The sequence below is a fragment of the Carassius gibelio genome, chromosome A18, assembly GCF_023724105.1.
Source record: "Carassius gibelio isolate Cgi1373 ecotype wild population from Czech Republic chromosome A18, carGib1.2-hapl.c, whole genome shotgun sequence".
Classification (NCBI taxonomy): Eukaryota; Metazoa; Chordata; class Actinopteri; order Cypriniformes; family Cyprinidae; genus Carassius; species Carassius gibelio.
In genome coordinates, this window is record NC_068388.1 from 29,562,195 (window position 1) to 29,580,443 (window position 18,249).

Consider the following 18,249-nt stretch of genomic DNA (forward strand, 5'->3'; position numbering starts at 1 on the left):
ATTTTCCAAACCGTGTTTTTAGCTTCTCCTGAATAACTAGGGTGCACCTATAATAAGTGTTTATATTCTGACTATTTCAGATTGCTTCGGGGGTACCGCGGCGGAGTAACCCAGTACCTTTGTGATTCTTCATAGACATAAACAGAGAGAAGTAGCTCCGGCTACGATGTTCTTCCGCAAGACGCAAGCAGTTCTGTTTATTAACCGCTAGAGCGTCAAAAGTTACCTACCGCGGTTTTAAAAACACGTGAAAAAATATAAGCTTTAGTGACGATGCGCAGCAGTGGCCCGTCAACAGTCCTGAGCATCTTTTTAGGCTGGCCTCAGCTAGTCGGTTATATAAAATATCAAGGTGAAAGTCATCATAGCTTGCTTAGTATAGACCCAGCTCCCATATATATATAGTTTTTTGCCTCTGCATGTACATTCATGTCATTCATACATTCATTTTTATGCTCTAAACAATGTAATTGTTAAAATAATAGTAATAATAATAAAAAAGTTTGTTTCCTAAAATGTTTTGCCAGGTCTTAAGAAATTAAACATTCATATCTCCTCTTCGTTTAGCACTGCTTAACCTGATGATGAGTGAAAAAGAAAACCTGACAGTTTGTGAACAGCTAAACTGTGGCCTACTTTCACAGCTTTAATAATGCTGAATGTGAATGAAATGAATGTATGTTGTTTGAAAACTGCTTGCATATGGGAGGAGTATTTTTGTCAGTCAAATAGTGTGTGTGTGTGTGTGTGTGCTGATTCTATCTCTTGAAGTCAAATTGGTCTCTGTAATTTGCTTCAGCTGGCTTGGAAGAAAGACACAAATCTTAAAAGAAACTGTAGGCACATAAATGTATTGCATTGCAATTAATGTACAGTGAAAAATGCTTCTAATTCACAAGCAAAAGCTAGCATTACAGATATTTTAATTGGGGGTAATCATCGTTGAGAGATCCTTCACCATTAAATAATGCCTGTGAGTTCTAATTATAGGCCCATTTATTATGGCAACCTTTATCTAATGAATTGGGTCAACCTTTGCCTGAATGTGGAGCTAAGAGGGTTTGTAACTTCATGATTTGTGTCTAGGCCTATTACATCAGCACTGAAATTCAATAGAGATCCCATTTTCTATTGTGTGGTCTCAACTAAGTGGTAAATTAAGTGCTATATAGAACAGAATTTGCTGTCTTTTTCAATCGTCGTTTTAAAAATCCACTTCAGTTCACAGATGAAGAGATTAACAAAACAAAAATCAAACAAAACAAAATGCACATTGAATAATACCTTAACAAACGGACAACAAATATTTAACTGTAAGCAACAGGGAAAAACCTTTTTTGATGTACTCTCACATTTACAGTGTCACAGTACAGGTTTCACTGAGAAAATGTAGGATTTTTGCTTTCACCAAGGGTGTTTCATGCCAGAAGCAAACAAAAAGAAATATGTTCAGAAATGACAGCAATGTGTTTGCACCACTGAGCTCTAAAGACAACAGTGGTGCATACAGCCTTTTGTCTCATTAATTGGACACCAATGAAGCAATGCGTTTGCCAAAAGATTCTAAAGAGTGGTTACCATAATACTTTCGCATAGTCTTTCAGGTTGCAATACAAACATGTTGACTAAAAAGCTTTATAATTTAGCTCAAAAACAAATGGGTTGGATCCTAGCCAAGTGCTGTTTTTGAGTACTCAAATCATATTTCATGTTACCTGTGGACAAGGCCATATGTTTGTTTTTCACACTGGTAGGGCTATTTTACATATATTTTTTGTCTCTACATATTTTTTTCTTGCCTGTCAATAACGTCATTGTCAATGTATTTATTAGGAGAAAATGTTCAAATCCCAATTATAAAATCTTAAGCACCATAAGTGCCACAGCACCTTGAACTGAGCTGTAAAAGGCTATGAACTGTAAAAAAAAAATTCAGCTAGAGACAGAGCCACATCCTGATTTTGTTTTGTAGACCTCTTGCACTGACCAACTAACTACAAGTGTACAATTATGTAAATTTAAAGTTTGTCAAACTACTGCTTTTGACTACTACTAAAGATGCTATTTTCTAAGTACTAGAGCATTCGTTTTGGATGCAATCTGATTCACAGATAACAACTGACTAAATCTAATTTGATTAACTACTGATTAATTTGAACCTGAAACACAGAATTAGCAAATTACATGTCTTAATAGTATATTAATATATATATATATTATAATATTTCAACAAAACTGAGATAAATACTAATGTAATAATCAAAACCAGCAACCAGTTTGGCCAGGAAGAGAGACCAACTAGATCAACCTAAACTAGTGAAAACCATCAAACTACTTTAGGCCTGGTTTTACCCATCAGGGTTTAGCTAAGATTTTTAAAGAGCTTTAGAAATATTTATTTATACATTGATATTTGAAAACCTAAAGCCACATGCCAAGACAGCATCCATCTGAGACTTTGATAAAAGACACCAAACAGTGAGCCAAAAGAAAAAGAAAAAACCCTGGACAAACACTCTCTCACAAACACATTTGCTATCACACTTTCCAGCATTTAGCGAGAGGATGCATTTCTTGGCTGTCTCATGGAACCTGTGCCAGTCCAGCTCCAGAGAGAGGACAGTGACAGAATTTAATCCCAAATAGCTTATTGATTGAGGCTTTCTATTGATTTATTCAAAGCTCTGCAGCTATAACTCTGCAAAGGAAAAGTGACTGAAATGGATTTGTAAAGCTTAAATAACATTATTTGAGTCATCAACGGAGCTCTTGCCACATGCCGCTACCATCTTTGCCCTTTTAGTAGGTCACAATGTCCCATCAGCATTCCTCTCACCTTCACTGGTCATTAAAGAAACATGTACAATGAAAACGTCTGATTTATGTGCAATGCAATTGTTCACAAAAGGCTAGATTCATGGATTATGACAAAAATACTCACTTTGATTTCAATAAGAGCAGTGGAGAGAAAGTTTTACATGTCATTAAGGGGCTTGACCCTGAAGAACATTGGTCTGTACACTCAAAAAGAGGTTTTTACAGCGATGCCATAGAAGAACCTCTTTGATTTTCCTAAAGAACCTTTCACTTGTCATAAAGGAACCATTTCTTAATGTGAAGAATATTTAAATAATCTGAAGAACCTTTTTTTACTGTAAAGAACCTTTTGTGCATTTGAAAGGGTCCATGGCTGTTAAAGGTTCTTTCATGGAGCCATCAATGCCAGTAAAGAAACTTTTTTTAAAAGTCTATGCTGTATGCACATTAGAAACCCTTGCTGTGCAGAGAGTAACAACAGCACTGCAGTGCATATGAAAGCCTTCTCTGAGCTGGGTCATAAGTAACACTTTTCCAAACTTAATTTATTTTTATATTGTTTTACATGTTAGTTGTTGTTGTTGCTAAATGTTAAATGTATAATTATACAAACCTGATTCCAAAAAAGTTGGGACACTGTACAAATTGTGAATAAAAACAGAATGCAATTATGTGGAAGTTTCAAATTTCAATATTTTATTCAGAATACAACATAGATGACATATCAAATGTTTAAACTGAGAACATGTATCATTTTAAGGGAAAAATAAGTTGATTTTAACACATCTCAAAAAAGTTGGGACAAGGTCATGTTTACCACTGTGTGGCATCCCCTCTTCTTTTTGTAACAGTCTGCAAATGTCTGGGGACTGAGGAGGTGTTGTCCTATTCTTGTCTAATACAGGCTTCTAGTTGCTCAACTGTCTTAGGTTTTCTTTGTAGCATCTTCCTCTTTATGATGCACCAAATGTTTTCAGTGGGTGAAAGATCTGGACTGCAGGCTGGCAATTTCAGTACCCGGATCCTTCTTCTATGCAGCCATGGTGTTGTAATTGATGCAGTACGTGGTCTGGCATTGTCATGTTGGAAAATGCAAGGTCTTCCCTGAAAGAAATGACGTCTAGATGGGAGCATATGATGGAGCATAAACTTGGATATACCTTCCAGCATTGATGGTGCCTTTCCAGATGTGTAAGCTGCCCATGCCACACGCACTCATGTAACCCCATACCATCAGAGATGCAGGGTTCTGAACTGAGCGCTGATAACAACTTGTTGGTTGTCCTTGTCCTCTTTAGTCCGGACGACATGGCGTCCAAATTTTCCAAAAAGATATTCAAATTTTGATCTGTCTAACCACAGAACGGTTTTCTTTTTTGCCATAGTCCATTTTAAATGAGCCTTGGGCCAGAGAAAACAACTTTCGCTTCTTGATTTAGATATGGCTTCTTTTTTGACCTATAGAGATTTAGCCGGCAATGGCGAATGGCACGGTGGATTTTGCTCACCGACAATGTATTCTGGAAGTATTCCTGAGCCCATGTTGTGATTTCCATTACAGTAGCATTCCTGTATGTGATGCAGTGCTGTCTAAGGGCCTGAAGATCACGGGCATCCAGTATGCTTTTCCGGCCTTGACCCTTACGCACAGAGATTGTTCCAGATTCTCTGAGTCTTTGGATAATATTATGCACTGTAGATGATGATAATTTCAAACTCTTTTCAATTTCCCTCGGAGAAACTCCTTTCTGATATTGCTCGACTATTGTTCGCCTCAGCATTGTGGGAATTGGTGATCCTCTGCCCATCTTGACTTCTGAGAGACACTGCCACTCTGAGAGTTTTTTTTTATGACCAACCATATTGCCAATTGACCTAATAAGTTGCAAATTGTTCCTCCAGCTGTTCCTTATATGTACATTTCTCTTTCTCTTTCTCTTATTGCTACTTCTCCCAACTTTTTTGTAATGTGTAGCTCTCATGAAATCCAAATGAGCCAATATTTGGCATGACATCTTACTTTCAACATTTGATATGTTATCTATGCTCTATTGTGAATAAAATATAATTTATGAGATTTGTAAATTATTCCATTCCTTTTTTCACTCACAATTTGTACAGTCTCCCAACTTTTTTGGAATCGGGTTTGTATTACACAATTATAGTCTTGATAACAGTATAAAAAAGTAAAGTAAACATGACTTGAATGGCTTAACTATAACAAATTGGAACACACTGAGAAACCATGACAACTATGGAAACTGAAAAGAAAACACGGGAAACAATAAGATGCAAAACTAAAAGTCCATGAAACTGAAACCAGAACTGAATGACAGCTAGCTATATTCAATTATAAACCATAGCAATTACCATTATTATTGAAGTGATGAAGATTGCTTGCCTTCTGCATAACCTAACATGAGTCTCAGTGTCAGTAATGTTAATGAGAGGCACTAAACCCAGAGTCAATATGATCAGAAAGAATAAGTACATTTATCAATGATTTGCTTAATGAGTCTTATTTCATAATTTAGATAGAATCAGTACTGCCGTTTTTTAATTAAAGACAACAGTGGATTACTGGTCATCAGGGCCGGATTAATAATAGGGCTAGGTGGGGCAGAAGCCCCAGGGCCCGAGCAAGGAGGATGCCTGTGATTGGCTGTGGAGTAGATTGACTGGAGTGGCAATTGCGAAAACACCCAACCATGCCCCCACTTATTAGCGTTATTATTTAGTGGAGTTTTGCCATAAATTCTGTGTATTACCATTAGAAATAGAAACGTCACATTTGAATTTGGTTTACCAATCAAATGCATTTATTCTGTATTTGACTTTTGAATGAACTACACGTATCTATCAGGTGATTGCTACTAGAGTTGTTCCGATTCTGATACCACTATTGGAAATGCCTCCGATACTGCAGAAAATTCTGGCATCGGAATCAGCGAGTACTTGAGGCCAGGCACCGATCCGATACCATGTAATTTATTAGAAATAGGAATCTATTTACTGGTTAGCTCTGTTAGCTTACAGTTCTTTAAAGTTCATTAAAGAGCACGCCGAAAACTGCATCAGCAAACTCTGGAAACTGCCTTCCATCGACGAGATAAATTTCCCAAAGACAGCCAAAAAGCAACAAAAATAACCAACAAAATTGCAGAGTTTATTGTCCTGGATGACCAACCCCTGTATGTTTTTGAAAATGTGGGATTGCGCCGCTTAATGGAGCATTTGGAGCCAATGGACTGTTTGCCAGGTCATAAATATATCTCTGAAACTGCGCCTCCTAAATTATACGAGACAGTTAGGGAACACATTTTGTGTATGCTGAAAGACGGGCATGCAATCAGCTTTACCACAAACATTTGGAGCTCCGACGTGTGCCCCATGTCTTTGCTAAGTTTAACGACACACTGGGTGGACAGAGTTTTTTTTATAGGAATCACTGAAGTTGTTGTTGGACTACTGTTTTATACAACCTGTCCTCCAACCAATATGCTCATATAGGTCGTTTGTCCAAATCCCTGAAATACGACCCACCAGAGCGTATACTACAATTGTGCCCCATCGGCAAAAGTTAGTTTTCATATTAATGTTTTGTAGTCTTTTATTTGCACTGTGATTTGCGTCTCGTGTAGTTCTGTAGGTAGATTATTGCGGTATACCTTGATATGCAATCATGCTATCATGGGTTCGATCCCAGGGAACGGATGTGCTCGTATAATGTATATGCTCAGTAAGTCATAATTTAGCATGAGGGTTAGGTTTAGGGGTGGGGTTAGGTGTGCTCATTCGAACGAATAAGCCACCTAGTAAACTATGTTTTACTTGGGCAAGTATTTTTTGTGATATTGAAATTGGTAATAAGAAATTTCAGTGCATCAAAAATCCTATTTATCATATACTGTACATATACATACACACAAAACACACACATGTTTGTTTTTGTGAAAAGTGGGTACATCCCATAGGTATAATGGTTTTTATACTGTGGAAACTGTATATTTTATGGCCATACACCAACCCTACACCTAACCCTAACCCTAACATGAAACTTTGTGCATTTTTACTTTCTCAAACAAAAAAACACATTCTGTTTGATTTATAAGCGTTTTGAAAATGGGGACATGGGGTTATGTCCTCATAAGTCACCCTCTCCTTGTAATACTGTGTCATACCCATGTCATTATACAAAGTTGTGTCCTGATATGTCACAAGAGCACACACACACACACACACACACATATTCAACCTCAGAATTATGGCAATCACTTCATTTTACAGCTGAAGCTTTATACTGCTTCCTTGACAAAACCACTGATTAAAATTAATCAAACTATTGGAATAAGAGGAACATCATGTATATTCATAATTTATCCATCCTTTTACTAAATTGCTTCAGTGTATTTCTCTAACAGCTCATCTGTTAAGCCCAATCAGTAATCTCCTGACTTTCAGAATAACCCTCTTGAATCCAATCTAAATTCGGTCCATGGAAACTATAGCCAATTTGTTAAAGACTCCTGCTGTTTCTTGTTGCAAACAAATGGGAATGTTGAGAAAATCAGCCAAAACATGTATACAGAATGACCTTAAACTTTTTCATTATGTTTTATGTCAAATAGATTCAATTACACAGTTACATCCTTGTATTAATAACAGAACCATCAGAGTTATACATTTAGGCTGACAATATATACATGACTGTAAACACACCCTCTGAATATTATTAAACAGTAAAAGGAGGAATGGTTAGCTCCTGTGGTGTTTATTTTCAAAATGGGTAAAGGGTTCATGTGTAATTCAAAATATATTTATGACTTTTTGTACATTTATAATGTTGATGTTGGCTGCTTAGTACCAATTTTTAGAACTCTGCAGGTGCTGGTCTTATTATAGTGCCCTTTTAGCCTATGTATAATGCATGCACCTGCAATGCATAATAGATGTGAACTTTATGGTAAAATGCTAGCAAAAGGCTAAACAAATGGCAGGCAAGGGAATTTGTCAGCTTTGTTAGTAAATTATTAGCTTTACACAGCAGGCCCAGTAGTGAATCAGCTCTGAGGGCATATGAGCAGTGGTTGTTGAAACTAGTTAGACAGTGATATAATAAGACAATGTTAATTTGTTAAATTGGAAGAATTGATAAACACACCTTCAGTTTCATGAAATAATCTCTCTCTCTCTCTCTCTCTCTCTCTGTGTGTGTGTGTGTGTGTGTGTGTTTGTGTGTGTGCTTGTGTGTTTGTGTGCTTGCGTGCGTGTGTGTATCTGTGCGCACATATGTGAGTACAGTGGAGTTGGTTGGCGTGAGTGAGCGTTCTTGAGTGAGTTTAATTTTTTCTTCTTTCTATTTTTGTGCAGTTTTTTAGTTGGATTAAAAGCCTTTGGTCAGCGTGCTCCGAGTAATGAAGACAAATGCAGGAGATTGTCTGGGGATGACTGTTAGGCATAAGTGTAAATGCATGCCAGATGCCTCGGTCTCAGTGAAGGATTTATATTAGCTGTGAGTTCTGTGATCAGTGGCGCAAACATTAGGTCTGCATAATGCATTAATAAGGCTATAGTGCTGTTTCTAAGTTAAATTCAGTTGGAGGATACTTTGATTGAGCATGGTTAAACAATTAAGGACACATTTGTGCCTGTTCTACCTCTGTCAAGTCCAACAAAAAAAGTTGTTCTTTCATATGAACCGGTGCTTGTAAGAAGTGAAAATTTTGAGGACATACTTTGGAGGTACAGTAAGCTAATGGGTCCTATCACGCTGATCCCACTTGTGGGACTTGTATGTGTGTCGAACTTAAACATGTAATGTCATTTAGACGCCAAGCAATTATGATTTTTAATTCCCAGAATAAGGCTTTGAACTTGTCCGTCAAGTTGAGTATTGATGGTAAAGATTATAAGATTTTTATTAGTTCAGAGACGGTTTAATGTTTTGTGTGCGGAGAATTTGGGCATGTTCAGCAGTCTTGTCTGAATAAAAATGGAGTGAAAGTTAATATCAAGGTTGCCGCTGTTAATAAAGTAACAACCAGGCAAGTAGTGAGTTAAATATGACTGTTGTATCATTGGAGGTGTCAGTTGTTGAAGGTGCTACACCGAGTACCTCGCATGAGGTGAGTGTGGTCTCAGAAAACTCAAAAGATGATTCTGTGGAAACAGATAAGGTGACTGTTGTAAGTGGAATTGAGAACATGCTCTCACAATCAGTAACAGGCTTCTGTGAAGAGCAGGTAGATCCTAATCACAATTCACATAGCAACATAAAACAGATGACGTTTACTTAGGTAACGGTAAATAATGACCCCTCAAAAGATCTACTACAAAGACTTTTTTTTTTTTTTTTTGCATTAATTTTGTAAATAATCGTTAATGAACTGATTATGAAAAATGTTGAATGGTTATTAATTTTTATTGTAATAAAAGTTTGGTGCAATCCTGACTCTGTACAATCCTGAATATGCTTTTTTATTAGCTATTACTAGACAAGGGCTACAACAAAGCACACACACACACAAAAAAAAAAAAACTTTTATAAACCAGTATAGCAAGTATATGCAAATTCAAATGGTGCAGTTGAGGAAACAAGGTGTCAAATGGATGCTCTTACCTGTTGCATATCATGTCTGTAGGCGATCTTGATTGAAATTACAGACTTGATCTATTTGCATGATTGCTATAATTTTTACCTAATTGCAGTGCAATTGCAAGTTTTTTAAATTAATTAATTAATTTATTTATTTATGTACAGGTAATGTCAAATTGAAACCACACAGCACTGATCATGTTTATTCGAATGCTACTAATAGGCCTATTAATTACATGCTCTTTAGTGCACCATATTTATTTAATGTTTTTAATTGGCTACACTCTCTGCTTTATTAAAAGAAAAGAAGTTTATCTGTGAAGTGAGACAACAGATGAAATGAGCATGTCTCCCTTATTGAAAAAGCAATATTAAAAAGCAAACATTGTAGCCAAAGTGAGTTGTTTCCAGGAATGGGGAAAGAATTTTCAAAAGTAATAAATGTTTCTTTAAAAGGCACTTTTATGTCATGGCATTGATTTTTATTAAAACCAGAAAATTTCAATGCAATATTATATATAATATTATAATAATATTTAATATAATAATATATATTGTTGTAGTTTCTTTACAGTTTTACTAATTCCAGACTTATCATCATACAGCACAATTCATTACGTTGTATGCATAAAACTGAGGTCTAATCTAAACAATGAGTGAAATGCATATTTATATATTTACTAATTTTAAATAAATACGTAAAGTATTTTATCCCTCAATTGTGTATATCAAACATTTGTGTACACATTTACAAAGTTTCAGAAAGGAGAAAATATTAGGAGATTAAATATCTTAAAATATCTCAGGTAAACATGATTTCTTTATTACTATTTCATTTCCAATCAAGCTGTTATTTTGTCAAACTATGCAAAATTTGTAAAATATTATTATGCTGTATGTACTAACTAAACTAAAATTATTAAGGAAGTTGGGCCTTTTATTTTAAATGGTTTAAAAAACCATGATCTTCATTTATAAAATAAATAATACATTATGTATTCACTTTAATTATGAACTTGGAAATAGTAGTTCTTAGTAGTGTTCTGCAAAGTATGAAAAAATTGTAGTTAATAGTCAACTGCCTGCTATTACTGTGTTATTACTAATTTGTTAATAAGTCTGTTAGTAAATAATAGGTACTAGAATGTTAATATTGTTCCTGTGTAGTTATTCATTATTGATACAACAGGATTTCAAAATAAAAAAGATAAAGTGTTACCCATAATTCCAAGCAACAGTACATATTATCTAGCTACATGTACATCGTTGTTTGATCACATTAGCAGTATATTGGAAAGTATAACTCTACTCTCTGCTGGCTAGCAGAAGCAAGCAAAACATACACCTCTGTGACCTGAACTGAGGCTAGAGAACAGTTGAATTTGTTTGATAGTGGATAGCAGTGTGTTTCTTTCTGTTAGTTTGGCCTCAAGTCTGCAGCATCCTGAGAAATATGTTTGATCTGATTTAACCAGACTCCCACAGAATGAGAGAGAGAAAAAATATCACATATCACATTTCCCAGTGGATGGTGAAGTGTCTTTCTAAGACCTTATTTCAATACTCCAACAAACCAAACAAGCTTGGGGAGTCCAACTAGATCATTTATAGCATTAGACATTGATCATCTCTCAATAATGCAGTCTAATCTCTTTCCAAGACTGATGAGTAAATTTAGCCTGTTTTGCTACGCTAAGTGCTTGCTTGAGTAATTGACATCAATACATAGATTGAGGGTTTATCCTGGTGATTTTGACCTTGTATTTCTAGTCCCGGCTTTGTGGAATTAATCTATATAGATTTTGTGGGTTTCTTGTGTCAGGAATTAAAGCATATTATTATAATGAGTTTATTTTTCACAAATTTTCACATTTACAATTATATTTAGACAAATTATTTGTGTCATTAACTGTGTCCTGGTTCTTTGTTTTCCTTTTATGTTTTTTTATTTTCAGAGATGTTCTTACCAAAACTAGTTATAAGTTCACAAGCATGAGAAGTGAATACATCTTCTGAGGTTAGGACACTTAATGTTAATAATTTTTTCACTGTCAGTAAAGGTAGAGTCCACCCGATGGCTATTATTCTGTTCACACACACACACACACACACACACACACACACACACACACACACACTTTTTATACCATATTCTGATGATGATAATAATAATAATGAATGGTACTTCACTCCTTTGACAGTTCATTCCCACCCTTTGTCATCTTTTTATTCACTGTCGATTTTTTGCTCTTGCTGATTAACCCTGATGCAGTTAATCATAATGACCCTATTTAATACACCAAACCACCCCACAACTGAGAACAAAGAAATTAAAGTATTGTTTAATATTTCTTAGGAGGTTAATACATTTTTACATTTTTTTTTATTTTCTGCATAACCGTCACACTATAATTGATATATTTTTATAATGGATCATGGTTTGTATAAACACAAAACAACAGTAAAACAAATGAAAAAAAAAAACATGAAACAGTAAAAAAATATAAATTGTAATGAACAAAAATCGTATATAAGATGATTTTCATATACAGCACCATGTGACATCTAGCCCTAGCCTCTCCTGCTTTACTGTGCTGAAATGATATGTTCAAAAATGTGAAGAAACAAACATCGTAAACCTAACTTTACAAAATCAGACACTTTGAATGAAGTTTCAGGTGCATATTTTGGAAGCTTTTTCAGCAAGATTTCTAATCCAATTTTTACTGTGGTACAAATAAATTCATATTTTTGGTTTCCCATCTTTCTTTTCATTTGCTCCAAAGATTAAGACTGAACATTCCAATTTGATGTTTCTGAATGAAATTGAGAAATGGGAGACATATAAATAAACTCTGGTTGAATATGGCCACAAAGGAAAAATGTACATCTTCAATCATGCTAAAGTGGCAGTCATTCTAATTGAGGAGATACAAAATCATCGGGAACCTTGTACCAGTGTCCCAGAAGTCCTCCCCACTGGCCAGGTTGGGATCGATGTTAATGTCCTCCAAGCTCCAGTGTCTGATTGGAGCACTAATGTCTATCCCGCTCTAGTCTGCCCTACATCTGATTGGAGTACCGACAGCCTCCCCACTCCAGGTTCTTTGTTGACATCCTCCAACAACAAGCCTGATCTGTGATGTCCTCTAAACTCCAATTAGGAGGAGCTTGTCTTTGGAAAATAATAGCAAACTGGCAACAAGAATTAAGGGTTTGTTTATTGTCAAAACACACAAACTCTTAATTCAATATCTGCAAAGCCATACTACCATTTTAATTTCTTCTCCAATCTAGAATTTCCCTTCCCTGTCCTGATGGAAAACAGCAAAGAGCAAATGTGGAACAAATAGTCCTACAGTGTTTAAAGGGGGGTACAATGGTGTTTTGTGTATTCAGAGTTGTGAACAGTGTCAAAGAGATGGATTCTTATGTTAAACATGGCAAAAGTTGTAAAAAGTTATTTGGAAGAATGACAAAATTTTTGTGCCGAACATCGTACTTCCGGATTGGTCGAAGTTTCAGCAGTTTTTTCGATCATGGATCTAATGATGTAGACAATGGTGGAACTCCTTATATGAGCATTTCTCTTAGAAAAGTGTGCCCATGCACACGTCGACCAGAGGAGAGCGAGACCGCACACATCAACGCGCTTCATTGGGAAATCGTCGGCAGCGCTGCATAGGATTTGTTCGAGAATGTCTCCAAATAAGTGTGTTTTTGGATGTGAGGGAAAGTTCCCAAAGAACCCAGCGTTACATGAACAGTGGATGCAGTTTGTTTTTACGGGGCAGCAACGGAGTTTATCAAGTGCCTTTGTGTGTTCTCGTCATTTCAGTGACGAATGTTTTATAAACAAGGCCCAGGTCGATGCTGGATCGTTTGCTATGAAAAAATGAAGTGGTCCCAGTGATAAAAAAAAAAAAAATTAATGTAAGTAAATCTGCATCAGATTTCTGTCTTTTGTTGGAAATCAGCACATAAGTGAATATATGTTCATGGAAACAACACGAAACATCAATATTATGACTCCGCCCACGGTACGCCTTTCAGGAGCTCAGCTTTTTCCAGGGAGAATAGGAAAGGTGTATTTTTTTTTTATGAATATGATAAAGCTAAAGACCTTTTGGAGATATGAAAGATGCAGTACTACTCGTACTCAAGGTTAACATGAGATTAGGTGAAACTGTGTATGTTATGTACCCTTTAATATAATATAAGCTCCTTAATGTGTGTTTTACTGGAACGTGAATGTTTTCAATTTTAGATGTAGTATAGCATGTCACCGTGCAAGATGCTGCTGACATTTAGAGTTTTTTTTTGTTTGTTTGTTTGTTTTGTTTTTTGGTGGATTACTCAACTAGAAACTCAACTCATTGCTACCTCTGCTGCAACCATGAGTTATCCCCGATTCAGCTTTCCAATCGCTCCTGCATCAACCTCTGTATCAGTAGGTGTATCTACCACCACTTGGTCTTCTCTGATACACGTTGGGCAGCCTACAGGCCTCTTTGCTACTCCAGTGAAATCTTCAGGTTTGGAGGAAGAATGCGGTCCTCCTCCTTTAGTGTCCACTCATTTTAGAAGACCATCACAAGGACTTAATACTACCCTCAAGTACAATGACATCATGGGTCTGGAACAATTTATTCAGCATTCCATTCGGGTCTATAACTCACTGGCCCTGACTCCCCTGTCATGACAGAAGTACACTTCCTGTCATCCTATTCAGTTGGACCTATAGAAGAAGGCATATAAGTAGATTCTTCCTCTATCAGCTAATCTGAACCAGTGTTAATTTTGACACAAAATTTTAATTAAGTTTTAGTCTTAGTCTTTTGACTATAATTCTTTTTAGTTTTAGTCATCTGATTTGTTTTAATTTTAGTCTTATTTTAGTCGACTAAAATTGCTTGGTATTTTAGTCGACTAAAATAAGACTAAAATCAATAATCGATTTACTAGACAATTTTTTACAGCTGGTATAGGAAACAAACTTAACCAAAATATATAAAACACAAATTCAACTTTATTACAACACAACTGTGTCTTTATTTCAATTCAAAAGCTTTTATGCAGCAACAAACACTGTCATGATAATGTAAACAATTACTAGCTGCCAATTGACCATCAATAAAAGAAAAATAAAGTTAGGTCCAGGACCTTAAAGCTTACAGCTGAGCTGAAAAATAAGTGCAAACATTTTTAATTTAAAGTAAATATTTAAAGGGACAATAAGTAACTTTTTAGGTATTTTATTATCTAAAAATCAATATTTTTATTCATAAATATGCCCTCAATGATGTACAAATACCTATGCCAATGTTTAAACTAATCCTTGTAAATGAAGAATTTATTATCTTTATATACATGGGACGGGTAGGTTGACGGAGGCTTCAATGTAGTTCCGCCATCTTGCAAAACTATAATAGCAGAGAGGGACAAAAAGTACTAAGCCAACGCGTTTCCACAGCGCGTTTTCGGTCAGAGCCAGAAACGCAGGTGCAGAGCAGTGAGAGGCGCTTGAAACTGCACCTGCAAGTTTAAAAGTCTGGATTGCATTCTTATTATGGACCATACATATGCCGCGCCACAGGAGAAGAAAACATCGTCGCCAAAACAGTCAAAAATAGAACGTAAAAGGAAACGTGACCGTAGATTACAGAAAACAAGAGTTAATGTCGGGGAAGCTTTTTCTAGGTGGAAAGAGCTAATGCTTGATAAAGATTTCAAAAGAGACGCTGAAGTGGCCAGTTTTCTTCTCGACAGGTAAGTCAGTGTTACAGTCTATATTATAATATTTTTTTAATATATAACAATGCATATAATTTAGAAAATATAACGAATAAATTAGACATAACTACTAATTACAATATTTCATGTTTTCCACAGTCAGTAATTCATACTGTAACTTTCGTTTGTTAGTTGTCATGTTGCAGTTTGTTTGAAATAACACACCTGTTCACCTGAAGGAAAACTCGACGAAGTGCTATTAGAATACATCCTGTCAAAGCTTTTTGGTACATATCGCCTACCGTAGATGCAACGCGCATTTGAAAAAGCGAGGCACTGGAGAGCAAAATTAGTTTGAATGCAAAATACAATTTCACCACTAGATGGGAGTAATTCCTACTCAGTGTCCCTTTAATAAGTTGGCAGCTAGGTGGATAAAAAAAAGTACAAGATTTTATAAGGTATTCATTTGTCTAGCAATATTGTATGTTTTAAATACCACAATATTGCTAGATTAGTATGTATAATGATCACGTTTCACATCACTAATCTATAAATATTTGTGATATTGTCAACAAGTAGAACATTATAAAATATACTAAACATTAGAATTAATCAAATGTATGTCGCATAATTTTACGTATTAGTATGGTGCTCTCATCTAACTTGAAGAAGGGGCTATTTTACAGTACTTTTCAACATCGTTGTGAATTTACCTTTGAGAAAATGTCAGAGTGGCTCGTCTATAAATGTCTTTTCAAATTGGTTGTGTTCTTGCCACGAATGATCGCTCCGCATGCTTTACACTTTGTTTTGTTTTGTTCGTCGTCACACGTGAAGTGAGCCCACAAGCCTCCCCTTCTTTTTCTCCCAGCTGTGGACATTTTGTCGCTCTTTTAGACATTACCTCTTCGAATGCCGACTTCCCGGGAGCTCAGTCAAAAACTGAATACCTTCGCTTCACGTCTCAATAAGTCAGGCTCTGATGGGTTCTCTTCTCTCATTGCAGTCTGTTCCGTTTTGCCGGTTCTTTTGGTGATTCCTCGCATCGGGGAAGTCGTGGCCTAATGGTTAGAGGGTTGGACTCCCAATCGAAGGGTTATGAGTTCTAGTCCCGGGCCGGACGGAATTGTAGGTGGGGGTAGTGCATGAACAGCTCTCTCTCCACCTTCAATACCATGACTTAGGTGCCCTTGAGCAAGGCATCGAACCCCCAACTGCTCCCCGGGCGCCGCAGCATAAATGGCTGCCCACTGCTCCGGGTGTGTGCTCACAGTGTGTGTGTGTGTGTTCACTGCTCTGTGTGTGTGCATTTCGGATGGGTTAAATGCAGAGCACAAATTCTGAGTATGGATCACCATACTTGGCTGAATGTCACTTCACTTTTCACTCATCTCTCCCGTCTGCTGATTGGATTTTCGTCACATTCTATTTTCGTCTCGTCCTTTATTCGTTGACGCTAATGTCAATCAATTTAGTCATAGTTTTAGTCTCCATCAGTGACTTATTTTTTAGTTTTCGTTTCGTTTTCGTCCGCAAAAATATATTCGTGACGAAAATAATGACGAAAATATTTAGTCAATGAAATTGACACTGATCTGAACATCAACAAAGGCCACCCTAAGATCCAGATAACTTGAGAGAGAGCTCTTCGACTGCAAAAAACTCTCTTACTCAAGTCAACAAGATCACAAAGGGTCCTAACAAAGCGTGTTTCTAGTGCTAGAGTCACAGCCATCTTGGCCCTTCAGCCATTTTCTTGACTCTAGATCTAGAGCTCCGCCTCTGCCACTCAGCTATGCTGTCTATTTTTAAGAAGTGATAAATAATATGCATTAAATCAATTTTCCCATAATAAAATATATGGCTTTTTAAATCATATGCATACATGTGCACAGTATCCAAGAGCAATTCACTCACAAACGCATCTGCAGTCCTCTGAATCCTTTAACAGTTAGAGCATTTCACTGAAGAATTGGATATCAATATTAATCAGTACACGCCCTACCACCATACACCAAACATTTCAGTTGTGACAGTAGCAAAGATCACTCATTAAATCACCTTATTTCAGTTATGCATTAGCTGCTTAACTCTACTGTATTGAAAGGTACTTCAATGTACTTTTTCACACAAAAAAAGGGTTATGGTGTTAAAGGGGTGGGTTATAGATCATAGATTCAAAAAGCCTTGTTTCAGAGAAGTGGGTCATCAACATGAAGACAGAACTGTTTAAATGTCTTAGGGGTTAGTATCTGGCCTATAGGTGTAAGTTTGAATATGTCCAATTTCCAACTGAATTGATATTCATGCAGAAACAACTGCATCCGAGTACAAGGGTTAAGGTACCCTTTTTTAACTATTTCTGAAGCAGTCTTTCTCAACCTTTTAATGGAGGCACATACATTTTCAAACTCTTCCTAATCAAACACATCTAAAAAAAAAAATAATAAAGTAAAAGTAGTTCCCTCTTTCCTCAAAGTTATGCCCTGGAATATTGTTGGAATTAAATTGCTGGAATCTAGAGCCTCCATCTAGAAAATACACAGTCTTTTAAAGCATTTTATGTACTAAATGCTTTGCAAAGTGTTTACATATACCTAAAAAAAGGCTCAGTATTATGAGCATTCACATGAGTTTTTCAGAGTAATGTGATCATGGACTTGAATTTCATGCATAGCCTCAGCTGATATGCAGTCGCCTTGCTGCCTGTTAGTGGAAAACACTTTCATTTCAGAAGAGCCTGAGGCGATAGGTCATTCTGCTGCACTTTTTCTCTGTCAAAATAAGAACAGCACCCTACATGTCAATTAAACTCATACAACAATATCTCAATATGGAGCACAAATATCACTTTTATAGATTTGTGCATTTTTCTAATATCTTGGTGGTTAACAGTTTATATTCATGTAAATTCTTCAGAAAAGTGTCATATCTCGTTTGTGAAGGGGACATTTTACAGTATTCTAGTGTGTAATGATGAATATATATATATATATATATATATATATATAGAGAGAGAGAGAGAGAGAGAGAGAGAGAGAGAGAGAGAGAGATAGAAAATGCTGCATACTTTTTTTAGTGCGACATGAGAATATAAATTA